Source organism: Lates calcarifer, linkage group LG10 (genome assembly GCF_001640805.2).
Source record: "Lates calcarifer isolate ASB-BC8 linkage group LG10, TLL_Latcal_v3, whole genome shotgun sequence".
NCBI lineage: Eukaryota > Metazoa > Chordata > Actinopteri > Centropomidae > Lates > Lates calcarifer.
Window position 1 is genome coordinate 4,525,731 of NC_066842.1, and position 15,292 is coordinate 4,541,022.

The 15,292-nt window shown below is 42.0% G+C and overlaps 1 protein-coding gene across 4 annotated transcripts in view; it reads right to left on the reverse strand.

Moving 5' to 3' along the window:
• Positions 1–15,292, reverse strand: part of LOC108894912 (transcription factor SOX-6) — a 99,593-nt gene that overhangs the window by 81,571 nt on the left and 2,730 nt on the right. For 3 of the 4 annotated variants that reach the window (XM_018693541.2, XM_018693537.2, XM_018693538.2), the window contains exon 2: positions 1,459–1,528. The exons of the other annotated variant lie outside the window; for it this stretch is intronic. The gene's annotated coding sequence lies outside the window, so the exon portion shown is untranslated. The remainder of the gene's footprint in view (positions 1–1,458; positions 1,529–15,292) is intronic. 4 annotated transcript variants of the gene reach the window in all.

Here is a 15,292-nt window from a genome sequence, read left to right on the forward strand (position 1 = left end):
AGTCCTATAAAACAAAGATGGCATAAATTGTTGCTGTCACGACAGGATCGGTGCCCTATACAGACTGTAATTTTGTTAGGAGGGTCCACCTGTCATCTTACCGCCATGTAATTAAATTTGAAAAGAAGCAATTGCATGTTAAAAGACACAATAATGTGATTTCAAGTTTCCAGATGAACTGATGAAATTAAGGGCGTTTGATGGAATTAAAAGTGGTCCGGTTTTACCCAGTTGTGACACAATTCCTTTCTTCAAACGCAGAGCAATTAGAGTGAAAAAAAAATATGTGAGATCTGTATTAATTACTGTGATGTTTTCATTATTTGATAGCAGTTCAGCATAATCCATAAACATCTATCAGAGATCCCTTATCTGTGTTCCAACTTTTTGCTTGTGATTCCTAACAAGTTATGTGTATTCTTGTCAAGTCTCATTAGACCAGAGAGAGAGATTGTTAAATTTCAGTGGTTAAGGATAAAATATCACAAAAAAAAATGTAAACATATGAAGAAAGACTGAAAAAACATATATTAATTATCACAGCTTTACTTTGTGACCCCGTATTGGCGTCCTGACCCCACCCCTCCGGATTAGAACCACAGCTATAGATTGTGACGCAAGATGATTTACAGGAGCCGTAAATCAAGTCTTTGAAACTGAACTCCCTGATCAACTGGCAGGACACAGATTATCATACACAGCAAAACAATGAAGCTCATCTGTCCACCCTGCGAGCGAGTGAGAATCACAGGACACTTGTTGACCCAGCAGTGACACGGCTCAAGGCCCACTAGAGAGGGCCTTAATAAGTATTCTTAAACAGGGGGATTAGCCAGATGGTCAGATCACTCTTTTCTCCAACCACTCCCATCTGTACATTTCATGTGTCTCCCGCCTCTGCTGAAACCATCGAGATCGGCCACTGCGACCTCGCCAGCTTAATTTGGGCTAGTGTTACCTACAGCACTATTTGACTCCAGATATAATCTTTATTGCTCACAGAGAGAAAGTCCATTAAAAGGCATACTGTAGGTCCCGGCGCTGAAAGGTTCCTGGAGTGATGCCTGTGAAAGTCTTTAAAAGACCCCTTTCTTCACCCAAGTGAAAGCAGCTATTGAGGGTGCACAGTGCAGAATACTAACTGGAGTGGAGGTCTGCATTTGCTGTGAAACAAATCAAAAGCGTTCTGTATGTTCCGATGGAGGGGAGAGAGGTAGTGGACATGCACAGAGTCAGCTACAGTTTTGTTAGCATGGACACACAAACACACACACTGCTCTGGTGAAAATGTGGCATGTTCAAACACCAGCTAGATTTGCTACATTCTGCTCTGAAGAAACAATAATATAATAATCTCTGAGAGCTTATCGTCTGCAGTTTGGTGGAAGTAAACATCCAGAGTGCCAAAGAATACAACCAAATACATGTCATTTGTATCAATCGATGAGGAAAACTTACAGAAATAAGAGACTTCAACTCCAACACCCTCTTCTTACTTGTGAATGACTTTAAAATTCATGAACGTCACCTGAAAAGAGGTAAACAGAAGAAAATGATTAGATTTCTGCTGTCAGTGTGTAGTAGTCATCATCACCATCAATTAAAGGGCCAGTTCGAAATGACAAAAAAAAGAATATTTTGCCTTTTATGTCAAGTGGTATCTAATGTAACAGGGACTCTGTTTGTGGAAAGAGATGGTGCACAGTATAAAGACGGAGGCAGAATCGTAAAAAACAAAATTTTAGGTGAACCAACCCTGTAAAGGCTGAGTGTGTTGCCATACAAATCAGGAAACATCTTAATGAACACTGGCTAAATTCTTCACATCACGCCAGCGTATGAAAATTTGAATTGGAACGTGTTTCTGGAGCCCGGTGAATACACTCTCAGCCCACCTGAGGTCCCTCTGTAGTGGATGTTCGAGACAGAACAGAGGTCCTGTGTGAAGTCCACTGCAGAGCCAACAGAGGATCACTGTATTTCTCTCACAGCAGTTTCACTGCACAAACAACAGCACAGACTCAGCCACGCAAAGCCTAATAAACGACAAACAGAGTGATTCTTGTGCGTGGCTTTGAAGTCGAAAAACTGGCTGCAATCTGTCTTAATACAGTTAGTGATGCCTGATATTTTCCTGCAAAAATTTATCCCAATGAGAGCAAGAAAAAATACTCCTGTCAGGTGAACAGCTTTCCATTCCTGGGCTGCCTGGCTTAAACAGACCACTCTGACTCTGGGAGCTAACCTGGGGTCAGCCTTATTACGGCCTCACACGCACACAAGCACACACTACAAATCATAGAAAACAAATAATAACATCAAAGTGGTCAAACTGCCGATGGATCACTTTGAAGGTTCCCCCTGCTCAGGACAGGACCGCCCCAAGAGGGCCCCAAATTGAGAAAGGATGGGATGCAGTCTTAATTGAGAGTGGGAGGCCGCTAATTAAAGAAAGAAAGAACTAAACAGGGTAAGGACAGACTTAAAGAGAGAGGCTGTGTTCACTCAGACAGGCAACAAAACATACAGAGCAGCTCTGTGCATCATGATCGCGCCTTAACGCAGCATCTAAATTGTACAAAGAGCGCAATACAAACACGCCTTTGATTCTACAATTTGAGCCTAATTGAGAACAATGAAGAAAAAAGCCAACACTGGGCGTGTATGATCTTTTATTCATGTATTTAATCAACCAAATGATTCTCTTGGATACATTTTTCTCTCAGGGCACAATTAGGGGCAATTCTGACCAGAACAACTCAAAGGCTCGTACACTAAGAAGTTCTTGTGATAATAATAATGATAACAAATAGTCAGGCAAAAACACACTTCTGTGAAACACGCCTGCAAGATGCATCTTCTTTTTTCTCTCCTTTTCTGTAGAAGAAGCAGTATTGCCCGACAAAAAGCTAAAGACTCAAAAAGCCACCTTTTCAATCAAGTGACTGCGAGTTGGAATCCCCTGAGCACCGTTCACACTCTGCAGCTCTCACTGACCCGTCTGAACACGTTCCAGATGTCTGCAGAACCAGTTATTCTGTTTCCTCTTCTTCTTCTCAACCCCCCCACCCTCCCCTCTTCCCTCCATTCCTCCGCTCAACATGCCTCGCCACTCATCTGCAGATGGCAGATCAGACACCTGGAGGATGCTGGGTAATCAGAGAGACAGCTGGCTGCCCAGTAGAGGAGAGTAGCTGCAAGACACACATGCTCTCACATGCACACACACATTCAGCATTAGACTTCACACTAACACACATACATTCTGCACAAAAGCCCTTGGGTTTCTGCACATGCTGACATGCAGTGAGCATACATACACACCTATATTTAAAGTGCACTTCCACTTTGGTAGCAGAAACCAAATGGACAATTCAGTAGCAGGTGTAGTGCAGGGTGGGCGAGGACACCATTTTAAATAAGATGTTTTATCAGTTACACTAACTGTGCAGGAGTGGTACCATATTGCAGTCCCTGAAGGTGTGGCAGCAGAGTTCATAAATATACAATACCTGCCCTTGTAGATTTTCAGGCTTCTACATGTGCACATTAACCCTTTGTGAGCTGTAGCTTCCATACATATGAGGTTAGGACAACTTCTTTTATTTTCAGAACTGAGGCCTTGGATTTTACACCGACACTAATTCAGTTTTATCATCTTTCAGTTTCATCACAATATGACCATGTAATGCTATTGTACGCGCTTCACCTTGTTTAATTGTGTGATTTTAGAATATTATGAGATGAGCAAGCACACATCAACAGCTTCTTTTGTTCTCTTGTTCTCTCTTCTTTGCACACACACTCTTAAGAAAGCATATTATGTTTATCTTTATAGTTTTTTTTCCCCACCTCACTCTCTTATTCACGATTTCCCACATGTCCAGTCTCTCTACTGCAACTACTGCTCTTCTCATCCACCTCAGAGGGGGAGCTGACATAGGAGACCCAGGCTATAAAGCCATTTCAGGCTCCTCCTGACAACTGCAGGAAGTAACAGCTACCTTTTTGGCCCACTGTCCAACAGCTGTAAAATGGCATATGTTACCCTACTGTTGAGCCAGCAGCAAAAAAAAAAAAAAAAAAAAAAAGCACCTGTCTGGAAGAGAACCTTTGTGCAGCAAAACGAAAGGCCAGGAGCCACACTTCTGGCAAAAGCAAAGCCATGGCATCATAGCCTCACAGAGAGGTAAGAGATATGGTGCATGACAAGGAGATACACTGTATTATATTCAGAGCAAGGCCTGCACCTGCACAATGAATGCACGCATTCACGCAACAAAATATGCACAGTCCCCAAATGTTGTCTTGTTGCAGCTGTCAATGCCACTTGTGCCGACGCGGACACACTGGAGTAAGAACAATGGAACTCTATGAGACAGAAGCTCTCTCAATGAGCTTAGCACCACATGGGGCTCTGTGCTGCCACTTCCATGTCTGCACCATAGGAAACAGAGTATAGTTCCAGCTAATCATATGGGCATTTAAACCAGAATGAGGTTCAGTTGACCCATAAATGATGAGCTTATAGCACACGTTGACTCTCAGAGGACTGAAGGCTTCGTAATGTTTCTGTTATTACTTCTTTGTTTTCACATGGGGGTTGTAGGCAAGCAGCTTCTCCCCCTGTTATCACTGAGCTATTCTATTGCATTTCATACCTTGAAATTGTGACTGGCTGTCAAACATCTGAGATCTAATGCTTTTGCTTGCAGCCTGATCTTCTAAAAAATATGTTTAATAACAAAATAATTTGCTTTACTAATACGTTTTGGAGAAAATTGCTGCTGGATTATGTTCATTGGCAATGTTTTTTTCCAAATCCTTGAAGAGTGACATCTTAAATGCCAGGGTATGTTTGAAACAAACTACAACATGTTGTCCGGACATGTCTGAAGGCAAAAGTGTTTATAACTGTTCTGAGCAGCCTCACTCAAAGGCAGGGTGAAAATCTGGCTGTCATGGAGAGGGGTGAAACACAATGATCATTCAAATGAAACAGACACACTTTCCTTAAAAGCACTGGTTGCATTGATTCATACAAAAATACTTAAAGCAGTTGCATGAAAAAAGAGAGCTTGGGAGAAAAGTTATCCTGCCTACTTTCCCAACTTCTGGCCATTCTCAGCGTAAAGTGGTTGTGATTGTCGGGTTGCCAGTTTCAGAAAAATGGGAAAATTGTCAGATGCAGAACCCCCAAATCTGACACCGTATGAAGATCCAACAAGCACTTCCTCTAAAGCATACTGACTCCTGTACAGAGGCTGGTTGGGTGCACAACTGCAGGACTTTGACAGTAGAGATGGTTTGAATCTTGTGTTCCAAGTGTGGTCATGTTTAGCTCAGCTAACACACTTGGTAAAGGTGGAGAAGGATGAATGTTTTCTGGTTGGTGATAAAAAGCTGGCGTTGCACCTGGGTGGGCAAACTTCTACTCAGAACACCTTTAATAAGTGCGGCAAGGGAAGAGGATGTTTGCATGAGTGAAAAGCTTTTGTGTTTCCTTCACAAAAGACCAGGGTGAACATTACAGAGCCTTAAGTGACAACAAGTATTCTCTCCCAAGTCGCTGTTAACATGAAATATTGCTAAAGTAAGGGGTGGGAGAGAAGGAGAGGGATGGTAGAGGCAAGCGCCAGCACATACATCTAAACCTCGCCCCTCTGCTCGCTACCCTTAGGAGATTACATTATGGCGCTCACCATTGTCCCGCTTCTTCAAGACAAAGCCTGTTCCACTGTGCAAACAGCGCGCCTCGGAAAGATTGTAAAAACAAGAGGTGAATGTCAAAGGCAGAAGTGAATAGGATCTCTCCCTTCTTTTGTCAAGCTGGTGAGGTATGCACAAACACATTGCTGCGTGACAGAGAAGAAAGGAGGGCCTTGTTGAGGGAAGGAGCCGGAAAAAGTTGGAGCGTCTTTGCATGAAAAGGCCAATACCGTGAGAAGTCGCCTGTCTGACTCCTGGGTCTATAGAAAAACCCCTTCACAAGTATTTGGATGAAAGACCCCCAAAACACACAGAAGACATTTCGCTAAAGACAAAACACGAGGAACAGAATGAAGACCTGTGGCTGCAAAGGGAAGCATTTTGGGATATAGAGAATAAAAACTTTTTTGTATGGAGCAAAAAAAAAGATAACAATAGTAAAAAATAATATATTCATCAAGATAGTAAATTTTCTTAATTTGCTGCAAAGTGATATCAGATGTATGAGCACCAGCCAACCACTGCTAAGCTTTCACTGTCCCAGCCTGAAGTCAACCTTGTCACGACCCAAACAAGGCTTTAACTGTCAGGGGCAATTAATGAGGGTGACCTCGGCTCCCTCTAATTTACAAGGCCAGCGCCAGCCTGTAATTAATTGCTGCGTGCATAAATGTAAATGAGTCCACTGGGGAAGCAGAGTGAGGAAAAAAACGGCTGTCAGGCCAATATTCCAGCAGGGAGCAATCTGCGAGAGAGGGAAATGATTTAGAGGACAGCGCACAAATCTGCTGCTCTGTAAAACACGGAGAAGCCGAATGTGAGGGGAGGCTTGTTGAGGTGGAGGAGGCAGTTGTCAGAAATGGCTTTAAAAAACGAATAGAAAAACTGTGGTGGCAATAAATATCAACTGTTTTATTTCAATCTTCTCCTCCCCCGTATGTCTACAATTTGTATTCATACGAGAAATCAAACATACAGTTTATCTCATCTGCCAGAGCCAGACTCCCCCTCCCCACACTGCCCTTACTTGTTGCACTGTGGAGAAATGTTTTTCTAAAGAATTAATGTGCATATTTCATTTTATAGAAACCTTTAGCATGATGTAGACATTTATTAAGGATCAAGAAATTTTCCTTTACTTAATTTTTCCACTGTTTTTTTTTTTAAACAGCTGAAACCGACCTCTTGCCTGCTAGACGTCTGTGAGATTAAGTCCGAGAGAATGATTACACGGCTAACACTTATTGATCTGATATCCACTAAGCTGCATTTTTCAGTCCTTGGCGTTTTATGATGCTACTCACATTTTATGGTCCATCTCAATTTGGAGTTGGTTATCATGAAAGCTCATTATTTTAAAGCTGAAATAATCCGGGGAAAATTGATGGATTAACATATGTACACATGTGCATCTGAAAATGTCCTAATTCTACTTTGTGGGCTGCAGAAAAAGCTCTGCAGGTGGAACTGGGCACTTTGGCAGATTAGATAAGTCAAGTAGTGACTTGTACATTATAGAGAAATTAATCTGGAATGTTCTAACTTGATATGCGTGATATGTCAGACAAGTCTCTTAAGACATAGTTCTTTTCAAACGTAAATGCTTGGGTTATGTGAAATTGGACAGATGTTTTGTTCTCTTTAGGCGTATATACACCGTGACTCCTTCTATCATCACCATCATTATCTCCACGAGCAAAAGACATGGAGCTGCACGATGACAAAACATGCAGAAAATCAAAGAGAGGCAGGCACATGAAATATGTAATCATTTGTGGCAGCTACAATAGCCGCTCTAATTCATAAATCTCCTGCACAAAAGGCCACCACTTAACTCCCTTTGTGTGCACCACGAAGAAACAGGCACAGAAACCATTGTCCATTGAAACCTGCACAAATGTGAGGAAAACACACGTGAAATCCGCAATGTATGGCTCAAAGTAGTGACACTTACAGACACACACAATGCACACACGCACACATCAGGCCCCACAGCAGCCACAATAGCGTCTTTATGACATAAGCTCCTTTTCACTACAGTGCTTTAGAAAAGGCAAATGAGATTTTTCCTATAGCAGGCCTCCAGCAATAACAATTGACATCACAGGCCAGCCTACGTATGTTTCCCATATTAAACAGGGAGACACAGTGTAAGCTCCTTGAGAATGAGACTAAACAGCTTGCTGAGGCAGCGATTTCCTCCCCTGCAATGGCAGGCCCTCCAACAGGGAACCAGCATCTTGAGGGACTGTGGCAAAGCGCCATTTTACTTGGTTACACATCGGCTGCAAGCCAAGACAAATTAGCTACCTTTGACAATGCAGCGGTACAGCTGATCTGATTGGTTATTTACAGCGTAATCTCCTCTCAGACTGAACAGCAAAACAAAGTTTGCTCCCAAAACCTGTGGCGAAGCACCTCAGGTGGGTCCCATGAGGTGGCTGTAAGGCTCCACAGTGCTGCTATCATTAAGTGTATCTTATGTGTGAAACCTTCTGGCACAAATGTCAACAGGCCACGATGCCGCCGTCCATCCCACCATCTAAAGTGTGTTGGATTACGTGGCGGAAACCTGAGGTCTGAGCCCAGTCAGCTCGATACCCAAGCCAGCGCCACTCCTCTGCACACCCCGTCATCACTGAATACCACACTTCATGCTTCTGCTAATCCAACAACGTGTACGTACGAATAGACATGAGCCAAGAGTGTGTTGTGCGTTCCCAGGCGTTATACATATAGACCTGGGAACTTTATGACACAAGGAATGAACCTGATGAGTGCATCTCATAAAGAGCAGTCGTCAAGCGGTGTATTTCTATTCTGAGCAACAAAGTCGATGCTCAGCCTCCCTCATTCTCTCTCTTTCTCTTTTTTCCACTGTTGCCTCTATCACTCCACTGTGAGCCCAAACACTCACCACCATCTCATGATGACAACGATTAAAGACTTCTTTGGGGCCTGGAAACCATGGAAACGCCCTGCGTAGACAAGCTGGCCAGCGACCAATTGGATTTGGTCTTTGGCTTGGTGGGTGGGACCACGTTGTGCTGGCCCTCACTACTTCACCACAGGGTCATTTTAGAGGCCTCGCACCCCGAACCCCCCGCTGCCACGCCCCATTACTCCAAACCACTACGAGTGGTAAAGTGAAGGTTAGCCTGCCTGCTTTTAGACGAGGGTGACACCTCTATAGATGGGAGGAACACGACTATAAAAGCAATGTAAACACGAGCTCAGAGTACAATCACACCAGGCTTGTTTGCAGTTGTTTTTTTTTTTTCAAACTGTAAAGTGATAATTCATCCAGTTCACTTTGTTTAGCCAGGCAAGAACAAAATCATTTTAAACATAGATGGACAGCTGAAGGGACACTCCACCAACTTTATCAAGATCAGTTTGCTAATGATGTCAAGTCTGAGAAAATATGTGGATATTTACCAAGATCTAATGGAGAGATACCAGTGAGTTGCACTAGAAATGTTGGTGCTTTACCCAAACTAGAGACTCAAAGTCAGGATATTGGAGCTACTGTTGCTCCAATTTGGACGATTTGTTTTGAAACCTTTTCATCAGAAGTCAATTTCATAGAAGTGCAACACTTTTTTCCATTATACTCTTCTCACATTCAAATAAAATATACTTGTCTCCCAGAAAATTGTCATTGTGAAGGTTACAGACCCTCTTTTTCCAATTCCTCATATCTTCCGATTCCAATCTAACCTTCTTCACACAATGCACTGATATCAGCCTGTTTATGACTGAACAGTATGAAATTAAATGAGTCACATACTGTATAAAAGAAAAAAAAGTGAATTCCCTTTTTGTGGTTTGGAACGCAGAGAGCAGTCTAGGTGTGACTGCTCTCAGTTATGAAATGTGTTTGTGTATGCCTTAGAGGACATGTGTGTGCGCTTGTGTACAGTATACAAGTGTGTGCGCACTGTGCAGGGCAAAGCACAAATGCACAGTGGTGTGTGGTTCTGATTTGTCAGTCTGAGCAGTGTTTACCACTTTCAGTGACTCCCTCAAAACGGTCTCAGAGATGCTCATGAGAACAGCACAGGAGACCTCTCCTCCCCACAAACATCTCAGCAAATTTCCTTTTTCTTTTCTGTCCTCAGATACTCAAATTTATGGTGGGAGTTCAGAGAGAAACATGCAGTGTTGTTCTGCAATGGATCTGGAAACAGCTTGTATTAAAAATCTTTGTCAACATCAGATAAAGTGAGAAATGGCGATCATGTTCACTGGCATAGCATCTGAAAGTGATCCGTGCAACAACAGCATCAACAATAGACCTTCATCAAAAGCCAGTGCAAATAATTTTTTTGTTTGTTTTACTCTGCAGGGAGTGCCAGACGGATGGGGTTTATGTGTCGTGACAATTCAGAAAGAGTCAGCTAGGCTGTCAATCACACAAAAGATGTGTAACTGTATCTTAAAACACTTTCATTAGATTGTATAAACTTTCTGGTACTGGTATTGTCTTATACATCAAACCCCACCCATCTGGTCCTTGGGCAGGATAAAACAAACCAAGAGATGTTTGCTAATGACACTTTCCAATATTGACTCATTGTATGATATTAAGCACAGTGCAGGCTGATACTGAAGTTCATCTTAGGGTATTTATTTAAAATATTTAGTTGATGACAGAATCAATTAATGTCTCAAATGTTTACAGAGCATCAGATAGCAAAACGTCTCTATGGAGTAAGGAGCAAAACCCTCCAAACACATCACCAGAATGGTGATTTGCACAAACTATAGAAGATATCTTCCCAAACCCAGAAATCAACGAAACATAACCTCAAGGGCTCCACAAAAAACAGTGCTCGGGAAAAACAAAACATCTTTCTGAATTAAGGCTGTTGAACAGTTCTGAACTGTGGTGTTAATGAATGACACACATCCTTCATAAAAAGTTCCCAAACATCACAACTTTGTAGACAATCATGCAACCCTGCAAAACAGTAACACAAATACTTCAAGTGGAGACAATGGCTCACAGACAGACAAAAAACTGTCTTGCTTTTGTTGTCTTATAAGTCTCATGTCAGAATGAAATAAGCAGTGCTTCAGCCAGAGGAACTGTGTTATTTGTTTTATGTGTTATTGTGTTATGTTATTTGATATGAACTTCACTGAGAGAATCTTTGGTTTACTGAAACAAAAGGCTGTTTTTTCACTCCTTAATTTGACACTAAAATGAAGGTGGCTATTGCAGATGTTTAGGATTTCAGGCTGAGGTGTAAGTTGTAACTATCACTCTAAGATCATCTGTCATTGCAGTCTGGATATGTTAGTGCAACCCAGAGGGAAAGAAGGAAGGAAGGCACTCTGACAGAGACAGTGGAAGGAGGAGGAGAGACTGAAACCCTAAAAGCTCCTGGACATGCAGACATGCTCACATGTGATTTCCCTTTTCTGTAAAATCATCAGGAGCAATGTAATTGCCAAAGCATCTGCTGCTGCTGCAGTCCAAGGCCACAGCTACTGACTGACAGATAAAGAGCCACTGGAGCACCAGTGTCGGTCACCTGGTCACCCTATAGTCCTGTTAGAAATACCAAATGTCTGTAATCTGACTGGATGAACCAAAGGGACTGACCGCAGTATTTAATCCTGTAATTTATGTCCACAAATTAACAGAGAATCAACTGTGGTGGACATTTCTTTCAAGTGTATTTTTGGCGGCTGTGTCTGGTAAAACCTTGATGTCCATCAAGTACAACAAAGTCTGAATTATGTCTTTTTACAATGATTTGGCCTCTTTAAACTGAAACAATAAAGTTACAATGATGAGATTTCCATGACCAAGCAGCAATGAATAATAACTTGTGAGACTAATGTATTTTGCATGTAACATCGGAAGATGTTACATAAAGATTTTGTTTTTTCAAAAGCAATATGTTTCTTTAGGAAAAATAATTAAGATCAACATTAGATCAAGAGAACTCATCCTGTAAATTACTTAATTCACTTTCTGTTTTAATTTTACAAAAGAAAATGACTTATTGAACTAATTAACTTTATTTAATTAATTGTGTATCATATATGACAGATATAAATAACAGGATATGGATGTGTAACCTCATTGTTAAACCTTTTCTCCACTCTGATCTATGCACGGACTGACCCCTGTGTAACTGGGTTCAGTTTCACAAAGCATCTTCAGAAGATTTTAACATGGTTTTGTTAAAGTAATTTAATTCCATATCCTACCGTGCCTTTTTTGTCCCTTACACTATAAAGTGATCCACACTAGGATGCTTTATTGGACAGTTTAGTGCAGTTCCTCAGCACAATAAGATCAGTGTGCAAATGTTTGCTGAGAGCTTCAAATGCTGGAGCGGAGCAGCAAGTACAACAACAAGAAAAGTAAAGCATGAGCCATTTTGCTGCTCATCATTTAGTTTTTCATCACAAGTGATGAATGAATGACTCTCAACAGCGCAGACAAACGGCAGCTCTCTGTGATGTGTCGGCAGAGAGGGAGATGGTGAGTTTTTTCCACTTGAGGGAAAAAAAGTGAGAGAGCGGAGAGAGCAATATGCCAAGTTGTTTACAAATTGCAAAACAAACTGGAAAACAGAAAAAAGGCAACATTGCAGACAACAGTCATTCAGTCATCCAGATAATCATACAATATGAAAAAAATTAAGTGGTTGAAGTTTAATATGGATTCAAGCCAACCCCCGTTATTTTTCCCTCTATCCAGGATGCTAGGTTTGTCTCTGGATTAACAGCACAGCAGTCATTTGTCAAAGGCTCTTGTGTAAACCATGCATTTATAAATCTTAGTCAGTCCTTTGCAGGTACATAATAGTTACTGTTAGTGTAGGCAGTGACACACACCCTGATGCACAAAGAAAGAAAAGTCAGAGAAAGAAAGGAGCTGAGGAAGACGAACTCAGTGAACTTGAGCTGGCATCAAGATGCCCAAAAATTATGAGCTGCTACGAACATGACAAGGACACGCCCCGATGCTGAATGTAAAGATGCAGAATGCAGAGGATGGAGAGGTGAGTGTGTATGTTTGTGTGGAAGGGCTGCTGTTGCCGGTGTGTCAGGTAAGCTCTCGTCCTGGGCTTTGTAATCGTACGGTGGGGAGCAGGTGGTGGAGAATCAGCGGCAGAAAAGAAAGGTTACCCCGACCATTGAAAGAGAGGAGAGAGGAGAATGAACATGGTGTCTTGTTATTCTCCGCTCTGGGGAAATATGAGGAAGCTGTTTCCAAGGTTATGTGGTGGTGGAGAACAGGGGAGAGATCCACAGAGCAACGCCCACCCAGTGGGGCATGCACACACACACACACACACACACACACACACACACACACACACAGAGAGAGAGCGAGTGAGAGAGAGAGAGAATCACAAACATATATTACATGCAGGCAGGATGGCCACCCAGTGTAGACACACAGGACAAGAACACACAACAAGATACACACAAATATGCTTTTGTATTACACACCTAACTGTGCAGAAGGACATGCATGCATACACACAGGTAGGCCCATGCACACACACACACATACAAACACACACCTATGGTACACATGTTTAATGCACATGACATGAGCACACAGAGGAACATTTGACAGGCTTGTTACAAAAACACAAAAGATACAAAATGCCACAAACACACACACACACACACACACACACACACACACACATACTGTACATATGCACACCTAAGCTCACATTGTGGTTGAGAAACTTATGGGCATCTGCCAGCGTGCCTCAAGTGCTCATTCTCCCGGGCCTCAACCTTTCTTTTTCAGCAGCAAGACTGCAATTTGGGTGTGCCGTTGGGCCCAAGATAAGTATAGGCTGACTAATATGCACTTAGGACCCAGGGAGAAATACTTAGGGCTAAATGTTTAATTTGTGTTTGTACAACACATGTCCAATTTGGGGGCTGGTGTCTTTTTCAAAGAGCCCGACAGCAAATAATTAGGACTCTCCGGATCAGCCACAGGCTTAAAATGGTGGAGCAACGGTTTTCTGATGAAGGTGAATGACAATCTTCAAAAAAACAACATGTGGAAACATTTAAATCTACAACACCACAGTCAGGGGGAAGATAGCTCAATAAACAGAGAAAATAAAATAACAGCATTGCTAAGGGAGGTTTGAACACCATGATGCATCCTAAAACTGAAATTAAATAGTTGCCTGTGCAGATCAGGCTGTTCTGGATGTCTGATAAATGTTAAACTCACACTCACAGTCTTAAAATTCAGATCATCTCCTCCTCCTCTTCTATTCAATCTCTATCTTCTTCTCTCAGCTGTCAAATCCTTTAATCTTTCCAATTTGTACCCCCTTTCTGCCACTAAATAGTCCCTCTGCGTCACACCAGAGGAAAGGGCCTCGCAGGATCTAAGAAATATATGTGGCATATTAGAATAACGTGTGAGCGATGGCTAGATTTCCAAGAATGAGAATAAGATCCTGAGGTTGGCCTTGCATTACATTAACACCAGCGTGCACATTTTCAGGGCTTAATGTTGGAGGCAAAGAGAGAGAAATATTTTTCACTGGAATTTATTGTTTAAAATAATGTTTTGTGGTGATTATTAATGTCAGATAAACTAGTGTTGACGCTGGAAAAGAACATAAAGTGTGTGAGAGAGAAAATAGATTTCAATATCAAATCAGAAAATCGCACAAAAAATAAAACGATAACCTGTAAAGCTGGTCCAAAAATTAAGCTGCATTTTATTCTAACTAAAGAATAGAATTAATGAGATTTAAATACACAAAGCTGTTTCACATTATTTCAGTCTTGTATTCTAAATTCTATTTTATCACAGGTAGGCGATTAATTCTTATTTGCTCCAGATCTGAGTGGCACTTTACGCACGGTTCGTGATTTCGTGTAGCTGCTGACAGAGTCCTAATGGACCACACAGTGACCGGCCGCTGTGCTCAGGCTTGTCCGCCTGTTGTCAGCGCGGATCCCCACAGAAGACATAAAAAAAAGAAAAAGAAAAAGGCTGCAGGTCTCCCTCAGACAGCGGAGAGAGAGCGCAGCCATGCAGCCCGGGACAATGTGCTGAATTGGCAGCCTATATATAAGTCTGCCATTTGGACACTCTAATGCCACTTTACCTTATGAGGGAACTTCAACCCGCAGCACCTGCTCAAAACAAAATGCCATTGGAGATCAACTTCAGCGACCCCCCCACCCCCCCTTTGCTCGGATTGTTTTTCAGACAGACACTCTCACTTACAAGAGAGAGAGGGGGGCGGTGGTGGTCTATAAATTGTTCTGCCACAGTCCAAACAATTAAACAACTTGTTGGAAATTGTGATTTACTGCGTAGGCCGGTGTGTGCAGGTCCAAACTGGCAAGTGGAGGATCTGTCAAGCCGGGCAATTATAACTCTGAATAGAGGAGTGATTTGATGTGCAAACAAAAAATGGTGATGCGTAAAACAATTAGCCTACAGCTGATGCTGGGAAAATGCGCACACAAACTCAAAAAAGAAAAGAAAGGAAAATAAAGCAAAGTGAGTGAGATGTGATTGTTTTATTTTGTTCAAAATATCCACAACTCAGTGAAACAA